This window comes from Myotis davidii, unplaced genomic scaffold (assembly GCF_000327345.1).
Source record: "Myotis davidii unplaced genomic scaffold, ASM32734v1 scaffold1785, whole genome shotgun sequence".
NCBI classification, from domain to species: domain Eukaryota; kingdom Metazoa; phylum Chordata; class Mammalia; order Chiroptera; family Vespertilionidae; genus Myotis; species Myotis davidii.
In genome coordinates, this window is record NW_006296527.1 from 131,106 (window position 1) to 140,800 (window position 9,695).

At 39.0% G+C, this 9,695-nt stretch overlaps 1 protein-coding gene across 1 annotated transcript in view; it reads right to left on the minus strand.

Annotated features, from left to right (window-relative positions):
- CPB1 (carboxypeptidase B1) overlaps positions 1-9,695 on the minus strand; it is a 40,425-nt gene that overhangs the window by 20,050 nt on the left and 10,680 nt on the right. The window lies entirely within an intron of this gene.

Below are 9,695 nucleotides of genomic sequence, written 5' to 3' on the forward strand. Positions count from 1 at the left end.
TCTGTAGTAAGGTAATATGAAAATTGGTGATAGAGTCTCTAAGTCTTATCTCTATAAATGATTGTTCAGGTGAAAATTCCTGGTGTCAAAGGCAGGCCTGAGGGTGTGTGTATGTATGACTTCATTTCTCTTTGCTACTTTCGAGTGGAAAGTGTGTTCTGAAGGGACAAAATTTTATGAACATCAATGTCCTTAATCACAGCACTGTGAATGCTATGGACAGAAGGCAGCTTGCAAAACTTCTATTAACCACAGTCAAGCCTTGAAATGTTTTTATCTAACAAGCTGAGAATTGCAGCCCCACATCAAAAGTCTGCCTCTCCTCCGGCTGCCCCAAGGGCACTCTGATGAGGAGCGGCAGCAACATCCTCTGAACTCCCTCTTGTCGCTCCTTCATTTGGTTAACTTGGGCATGAACTTGCGTCTATTTATGGAAAATGCAATAAATTAATACAAAATGATATTGCTTCCTAGCAAAAGGCAAATACTGTCTTAAGGCAGATATTTTTTTTAAAGGAAAAGGAGCAGGTTTTAAAATGTATTCTGTGGAAAAAGAATTTTCTGCCATCAGGACTCTGTCAGTGCATTGGTTTCTATGGCTGCCTTAAATTACCACAAACAACATGGATTTATTATTTTACACTTATGTGGGTCAGAAGTCCTACACAGGTCTCTGGGCTAAAATCAGGAAGTCAGCAGAGCTCAGTTCCTTCTGGAGGCTGAGGAGAGAATCTGATTCCTTGCCCTTACTGGCTGCAAGAGACACATTCCTTGGCTCTTTGCTGTGCTCCCCCACTTGGAAACCAACAGCTGAGGCTCAAGTCCTCCTCACATTGCAGCATCTGATCTCCTCTTCTGCCTCACTCTTGCGACTTTAAGGATTCTTGCGATTACAGTGGACCTATTTGGACAATTCAGTATAACGTACCTACTTTAAAGCCAGCTGCTTAGCAACCCTAATTCCATCTACACCACTAACTCCTCTTTGTTACTTAACATAACATGTTCAAATGCTCATGGGTTAAGATGTAGACCTTTTGGAGGGACTGTCATTCTGCCTGCTGTTTTTAGGTGCTATAATTATATTCAACATCCACATTGAATTGTTAGGGAAGAGGGGGAGAACTAGAAAAATCCTAAATTAGAAATCAAGATCAGAGTCATAGTTTTTCCTAACTCATAATTTTATAATTTTTGGAATGGGAGCATTTGACTATCTGGTATTTAATGTTCTTTTCAGTTCTAAGATGCAATGATTTGACTCAAATCTATGGACCTTGGTCATTTACATAGATGTCTTCCAAGGTTTATGAAGAAGGAATTAAACTATGGTAAAATTGCTAGTTACCATTTTCATAAAATTCAGGAAAACACAGAGAAAGCTAATGTCTACAATAGAAATAGTTTAAGAAAATGATTTTCAAATATAACTAAAAACAAAACAAAATCCTGAAAACTTAAAAAGACAATAAAAAGCAGAAAATTTAAAGAAAACATCTACATTCTAAAACAGCAGTGGGCAAACTATGGCCCGCGGGCCGGATCCGGCCCGTTTGAAATGAATAAAACTAAAAAAAAAAAAAGACCGTACCCTTTCATGTACTGATGTTTACTTTGAATTTATATTAGTTCACACAAACACTCCATGCATGCTTTTGTGCCGGCCCTCCGGTCCAGTTTAAGAACCCATTGTGGCCCTCGAGTCAAAAAGTTTGCCCACCCTGTTAATCTAAAATCATCAAATTGAAAAAGAACAAATCCCACTAAATAAGGATGAACTTGTCTGACCAAATGACAAAACTGAAAATCCAAGGGGAAACTGTAAATGATATCTATTTTCACTTTAACAGATTCCCATGGTCAGTGAGCAGGTACTATATAGTATTTGGGTTATAGAACTTCTTTGTGGGGTGCCCAATGAAAAGAAGTAATCAGTTCATTGCTTCCAGGCATTCCACACACTCAGGACTTCCATTAGACATTTGTATCTAAGACCATAACGATGGCGATGATCACTCATCTATGGGGAACCGGCTCTGATAAAGAGGCCACAGAGCTCCCACAGCACATCCTGCCCTTTTTTCTGTACCCGATCATCAAATTCAAATTATTTAGGAGAATCAGTGGCTGGGTAGGGGTTGGTGTTTTGTTCAGTACTAAGACAAGACATTCTGTTAGCATTGTTACTGTGTTAAATATTAAACATTTTAATCAATAACCAGAAGCATAAAAATAAGTTACATTTAAGATGACCCCTAAAAGTAAAAGTATCCTTGGGTAACTTGCAAAACAGAACGAGGTTGAAATATGGTGCTGAGTTTTGCTTGAAGGCTGGGGATTGACCTCAAATGATCTTTCCAGCCCTATGATTATTTGATTTTATTAGATTTAGGACAAAACACTCTTTACTATATTACAAAATATTATTACTAAATAATGAGCCTCTATATTAGGAGATTAAAACAATGCCTCTTAATGTAATAGAGAGCATGTTACGGCTCCAAATACAGAGGCATGTGTACTATTTTATACTTTCATATGTTCCTTGTATAGTGCTATCCAACTTCTTTTTAAAAAATATGCAGGCAAATTAGATAATAGGGACTCCCAACAAAGCAAGGAGTACAGTGGTGAAAAGGAGAGATGTGACTCCATACTCTCCACCTTTCAGGTCCCTGGAAAAGGAGCATTTGCTTAGTCTGGAAGTGTGCCTACCACTGTGGAAGAACACTATCATGCACTCACTGCTCTCTGAGGGCACGTCCCTGAACGAATCTGAATACATAGAAAAATGATGTTATAGGCTGTTAACAACAATCAGTCTTCCCTGGAGTGGAGACTGACACCATTCAATTCCTAGTCTCTCTATATCTAATAACTATTTAAAAATAGTTATTTTTCTGGGTACACACATTGTAATTTTTTCCCATGGTAATTCAGAATCTGATTAAAGTAGTCAAATGATACAAGTCTTGGTAAAGAGGGTTGGAACCATTGAAACATCTGAAAAGCTATTTTTCTGGGATTTATGCCTTAGAGTATACAAACAACTACAAATTCTTGTGGCAGGAAATAGTCTAAAGTCTAAACACAAATTAGTTACCATATGAGGTCATAATGAGATACACAGGGACTGCTTGCAGCCCTGGCAAGGATATTGCTGGTGTGCTTCTTCAGGGTTTCTAGGGACTTATTATTATTTAACTAGAGGCCTGGTACATGAATTCTTGCACATTGAAAGGAAATTAATTAGAAGAAATATTTTAGAGGCCAGGGAGGGACTGTGGGAAGTTGGCTCCAGGGCATAGGAGGTTGGCTCCAGAGTGTGTCTGGCCTGCCTCTACTGATAGGCAAAACCTTAGTAGCAAGCTAACCTACCAGTTGGAGTGTCTGCACCATCGCCTCTCTCCCCATGTCCCCTTCAATTAAGGCCTGTCCCAGCCCTCCGCTGCAGGAGGGCGGAGGATGGCAGGGGTTTAATATTGCCTATTAGTCTTTTATATATAGAGATATTTAGAAAATTATATGCTACAAATGTGTGCCACAGTGAACAGAGAAGCAAAAAGTAACAAGATCTTATCCCTTAGGGAACATCCTGTGTTCTAGATAAGCATGTTAACACAGAGTTCCCAAAAAGTTTACCCACTAAATGAATACATGGATTTTCCACCCAATATGAGGAGATTGATGTGTGATTAGAAGTCATTTTACTAGTTTGTGAGATGGGTAAAGTTAGGACATCATTTGGGTGGTTAGGCCTAGCTTATCCTTTTTTCTTAAAAAATTATGAAGGCACTGTCATCTTTTTGAATGTTAATGAAGCTCCTACAGACTAAGAATTTAGAAGTGTTTCCTAGTCCTATATAATAAAGATATAATATGCAAATTAACCATCATGCCCTCGCACAAGATGGCTGCCCCCATGTGGTCAAAGATGGCCGCCCCCATGTGGTCACAAGATGGCCACCCCCATGTGGTCACAAGATGGCCACCACAAATGGCTGGCAGGGGATAGCAGTTGGGGGTGACCAAGCCTGCTGGGGAGGGCAGTTAGATCTAACCAGGCCAGCAAGGGAGGGCAGTTGGGGGCAATCGAGCCAGCAGGGGAGCAGTTAGGCATGGATCAGGCTGGCAGGGGAGTGGTTAGGGGGTGATCAGGCTGGCAGGGGAGTAGTTAGGGGGTGATCAGGCAGGCAGGCAGAAGCAGTTAGGGGCAATCAGGTAGCAGGCAGGCAAGTGGTTGGGAGCCAACAGTCCCGGATTGTAAGAGGGATGTCTGACTGCCAGTTTAGGACCGAGGGGTCCCAGATTGGAGAGGGTGCAGGCTGGGCTGAGGGACAACCCTCCCCCAGTGCACGAATTTCATGCACCAGGCCTCTAGTGTAATAATAAAAGCAAAATGTCACAAATATGAATCTAAATCACATTTTGAAACTTACTGTGTTATATCTTTGTTTTAAAAAGACAGTCAATTCTTTTTTTTAAAAAAGTTCTTTATTGGTTAAGGTGTTACAAATGTGTCCTCATCCCCCCATTACCCCCAACCTCCCTCCTCCTCACTCATGTTCTTATCCCCCTGTTGTCTATGTCCATTTGGTTTGGCTCATATACATGCATACAAGTCCCTTGGTTGATCTCTTCCCCTTACCCCCACTCTCCCCTACTTTCCCTCTGGGGATTGATAGTCTGATTGCTGTTTCTCTGTCTTTGGATCTGTCCCTGTTCATCAGCCTATGTAGTTTTCTATATTCCACAAATGAGTGAGATCATGTGGTATTTATCTTTCTCTGACTGGCTATTTTCACTTAGCATACAGTCAATTCTTAAGGTCAAATTCATATTCACAGGCAGAAGCATATAGCTAAGCTATGAGAAGCATGATAATGGGATTAAACATAATACTTTCTGTTGACCTTTAGAAAATGTACAATCTCCCTCTTTGTATAATATTAAACCATAGCAGCATTCTTAGCAATAGAAATATTAGATGCAATATATTTACATATTGTTTTGTTTTATCTTCACAACTGCCCTTTGAAAAAGGCATCATATTCTCATTTTATACAGAAGGAAATTGAAGCTCAGAAAGGTTAAGCAAATTGTCCAAACTCACACAGCCACGAGGTTGCAGAGCCAGGATTTGAATCTGATTTACTTTTTTTTCAAAGCATTTACTTGTTGTATTATGCTGCACCACTTCTGAAACAGGTACAGATTTTACTAATGAAAACACTGACATGTTCAGTAGCATAGATACTATACTATATATTTAAGATGTGAAAAACAAGAAATTTTCTGATAAAATGATGTAGGTCACATTTTCTCAAAATATAATGAAGAGTTGAGCTTGTGATAGGGAATTGTTGGATAAACATTTGGATGTTCAGGACTGGAGCCTGAGACTGCTCCTTTGCTCCATGCCGACCCACTCCCTGGATGAACTGTGTTTAGGACTAATGCCTCATTTTCTCCTTCCCTGTAGAATAAATGCCTTTAAGTTAACATGGTCTCTCCAGTTTTAAGCCTTAGCATATAGTCTGTTCTCTGCATAGTATGATTTTTTCTTATCTTTGTCAGGCTAATTACTACTTATCTTTCAGTTCTCAGCTGAAGCCTCATTTATTAGGGTGCCCCTTTCTTTTATTCATTTATTAATTTTTATTGAATGTATTAGTGTGACATTAGTTAATAAAATTATAAAGGTTTCAGATGTACACATCTATAATACATCATCTGTATTTTGTATTATGAGTTCACCATTCCAAGTCGCCTCCTTCCATTACCATTTATCCCCCCTTTATCCTCTTCTACCTCTTCCCAACCCCTTTCCCCACAACTGTTTTCTATGTCTATGAGTTCTTTTTAAAATTTGCTTAATCACTTTACCTTTTTCACTCAGCCTTCCAACCCTCCTCCTCTCTGACAGCTGTCAGCCTATTCTCCATATCTATGATCTGATCCTATTTGTTAATTTATTTTGTTTATTAGATTCCACCTATAAGTGAAATTATGTGGTATTTGTGTTTCTCTGGCTGGCTTATTATTTTACTTAGCATAATGCTCTCCAGGTCCATCCATGCTATCTTAAAAGGTAAGGTTTCCTTCTTTTTTTTATGGCCGAGTTTTATCCCATTGTGTAAATGTACCACAGAATTTTTTATCCATTCATCTATGATTGGCACTTGGGCTGCTTCCAAATCTTGGCTATTGTAAATAATGCTGCAATGGACATAGGAATGTATGTTTCCTTTTGAATTAGTGTTTTGAATTTCTTTGGATATAGCCCAGAAGTGTAATTGCTGGGTCATAAGACAGCTCCAGTTTTAGTTTTTTGAAGTAACTCCATATTGCTTTTCACAGTGGCTGCAACAGTCTGGATTCTCTTTTCTGCACATCCTCCTCAGCACTTGTTGGTTATTGATTTACTGATGACAGCCATTCTGACAGGTGAGAGGTGTTATTTAATTGTGGTTTTGATTTGCTTTTCTCTGACGATTAATGATATTGGGCATCTTTTCACATGTGAGTCCTCTTTGGAGAAGTATCTATTCAGGTCCATTGCCCATTTTTAAATTAGGTTATTTGTTTTTTTGGCATTGAGTTGTATAAGTTCTTTATAAATTTTGGATATTAACCCCTTATTGGATGTGTCATTGGTAAATGTGTTCTTCCATTCAGTGGGTTGTCTGTTCATTTTGTTGATGGTTTCTTCTGCTGTGCAAAAACTCTTTAGTTTGATGTAATTCATTTTGTTTGTATTCTTCTTTGTTTTCCTTGCCCAAAGCAATACATCAGAAAAAAATATTCCTTTGTCAAATATTAATTGGCCATAAAAGCATGGGTTTATTTCTGGGCTCTCTATTCTGTTCCATTAATCTCTATGACTGTTTTTATGCCAGTACCACACTGTTTCGATTACTATGGACTTGTAGTATTATTGATATCAGGCAGCATGATTCCTCCAACTTGGTTCTTCTTTCTCAAGATTGCTGTGGCTATTTGGAGGTCTTTTGTGATTCCATATAAATTTTTTGAATATTTATTGTAGTTCTATGAAATGCACTATTGGTGTCTTGATGGGAATTGTGATGAATCTATAGATTGCTTTGGGTAGTATAGACATTTTAATGATGTTAATTCTTCTTATCCATGAAGATGATATATGCTTCCATTTATATGTATGTTTTTCAATTTCTTTCTTCAGTGTCTTATAATTTTCCAAGTACAGATTTTTTCACAACCTTGGTTAAATTTATTCCTAGTTATTTTTTGTGATGCAATTATAAATGGGATTGTTTTCTTAGTCTTCCTTTCTTTTGTTTTTATATATTGTTATTGATTTTAGGGAGGAAGGGAGAGGGAGATAGAAACTTCAATGATGAGAGTGAATCATTGATTGTCTGCCTCCTGTATGCCCCCTATTGGGGATCGAGCCCACAACCCAGGCATGTGCCCTGACCGGGAATCAAACTGTGATGTCCTGGTTCATAGGTCGATGCTCAACCACTGAGCTACACTGGCTGGTCTTTAGTTTTCCTTTCTTATAGTCATTACTAGAGGCCTGGTGCATGAAATTCATGCACTGGGAAGTGGGTGTCCTTCAGCCCAGCCTGCATCCTCTCCAATCTGGGACCCCTAGGGGGATGTCCAAGAGTTGGACATCTCTTTCACAATCCGGGACTGCTGGCTCCCAACCACTTGCCTGCCTTCCAGCCTGATCACCCACTAACCACTCCTCTGCCAGCCTGATCAATGCCTAATTGCTCCCCTGCTGGCCCAATTGCCCCCAACTGGCCTCCCCTGCAGGCCTGGTTGCCCACAACTGCCCTCCCCTGCAGGCCTGGTCACCCCCAACTGCCCTTCCCTACCGGCCCATCACTCCTAACTGCCCTCTCCTGCCAGCCATCTTTGACCACATGGGGGAGGCCATCTTGTGGAAGGGTGTGATGGTCAATTTGCACATTACCTCTTCATTATATGGGATTGGTGTATAAAAATGCAAATGATTTTTGGATATTTATTTTGTATTCTGCTACTTTACTGAATTCATTTATCAGTTCTAATAGTTTTTTTGGTGGAATTTTAGGGTTCTCTCTCTATTTCACTATGTATATATATATATATATGCTTTGCTTCTTCCATTCCAATTTGGGTGTGTTTTATTTATTCTTCTTGTCTGATTGCTGTGGATAGAACTGAGTAAAAGTATGGTAAAAGTGGACATTCCTGTCTTGTCCTGATCATAAGGAAATGAAGCTAGTTTTTGCTCATTGAGTATGATGCTGGCTATGAGTTTGTCATATATGGTCTTTATTATGCTGAAGTATGTTCCCTCTATTCCCACTATGCTGAGAGTTTTTATTATAAATGGGTGCTGGATTATATCAAATGCTTTTTCTGCATCTATTGATATGATCATGTGATTTTGGTTCTTCATTTTGTTTATGTGATGTATCATATTTATTGATTTGTGGATATTGTACCAACCTTGCATCTCCAGAATAAATCTCTCTTGATCATGGTGTTTGTTTTTTTTAAGGTATCGCTGGACTTGGTATTCTTATATTTTGTTGAGTATTTCTGCATCTATGTTCATCAGAGATATTGGCCTATAATTCTATTTCTTTCTAGTGTCTTTATCTGGTTTTGGAGTTAGGATAATTCTGGCCTCATAAAATGAGTTTTGGAGTCTTCCTTCTCTTTAATTTTTTATAATAGTTTGAGAAGGATAGGTGTTAGTTCTTTAAATGCTTGGCAAAATTTACCTGTAAAACTATCCAGTTCAGGACTGTTGTTTTATGGAAACTTTGATTACTGCTTTAATTTCATTAGTTGTTATCTCTTCATTCAGATTTTCTTATTCTTCCTGATTCAGTTTTGTAAGATTGTATGTGTCTAGGAATTTATCCATTTCTTCCAGATTGTGCCATTAGTTGTTCATAATATTTTCTTACAATCTTTTGTATTTCTTTGGTGTCAGTTGTTACTTCTCTTCTTTTATTTATGATTTCATTTATTTACTGCTTTTAAGATTCTTTCTTTGCCATTAACCTTTGCCATTTTAATTATAATGTGTCTTGGTACAGGCCTCTTTTGGCTCATCTTGTTTGGGACTCTTTGCCTTTCCTGTACTTGTGTATCTTTTTCTTTCACCAGGTTAGAAAATTTTCAATTATTATTTCTTCAAATATTTTCTTGATCCCTTGCTCTCTCTTTTTTTTTCCTCTTTCTGGTACACCTATGATGTGGATATTGTTACACTTTATGTTGTTCCAAGGGTCCCTTAAACTATCCTTACTCTTTAAAAATTCTTTTTCTTTTGCTGCTACCTTGTCTTCCAAATCATTGATTCAGCCTTCTGCTTCATTCAACCTATTGTTTATTTCTTATAGTGTACTAGAGGCCCAGTGCACAAAAATTTGTGCACTCGGAGCGGGGTATCCCTCAGCCTGACCTGTGTCCTCTCGCAGTCTGGGACCCCTTGGAAGATGACCACCTACTGGCTTATGCCTGCTCCCCGAGGGATTGGGCCTAAGATGGAAATCAGACATCCCTCTGGCAGCCCGGGAGCCCTCAGGGGATGTCCACTTGCCAGCGGAGAGCAGACCTAAGCTGCAGTCAGACATCCTTAGCGCTGCTGAGGAGGCAGGAGAGGCTCCCACCACCACCGCTGTACTGGCAGCCATCAGCCTGGC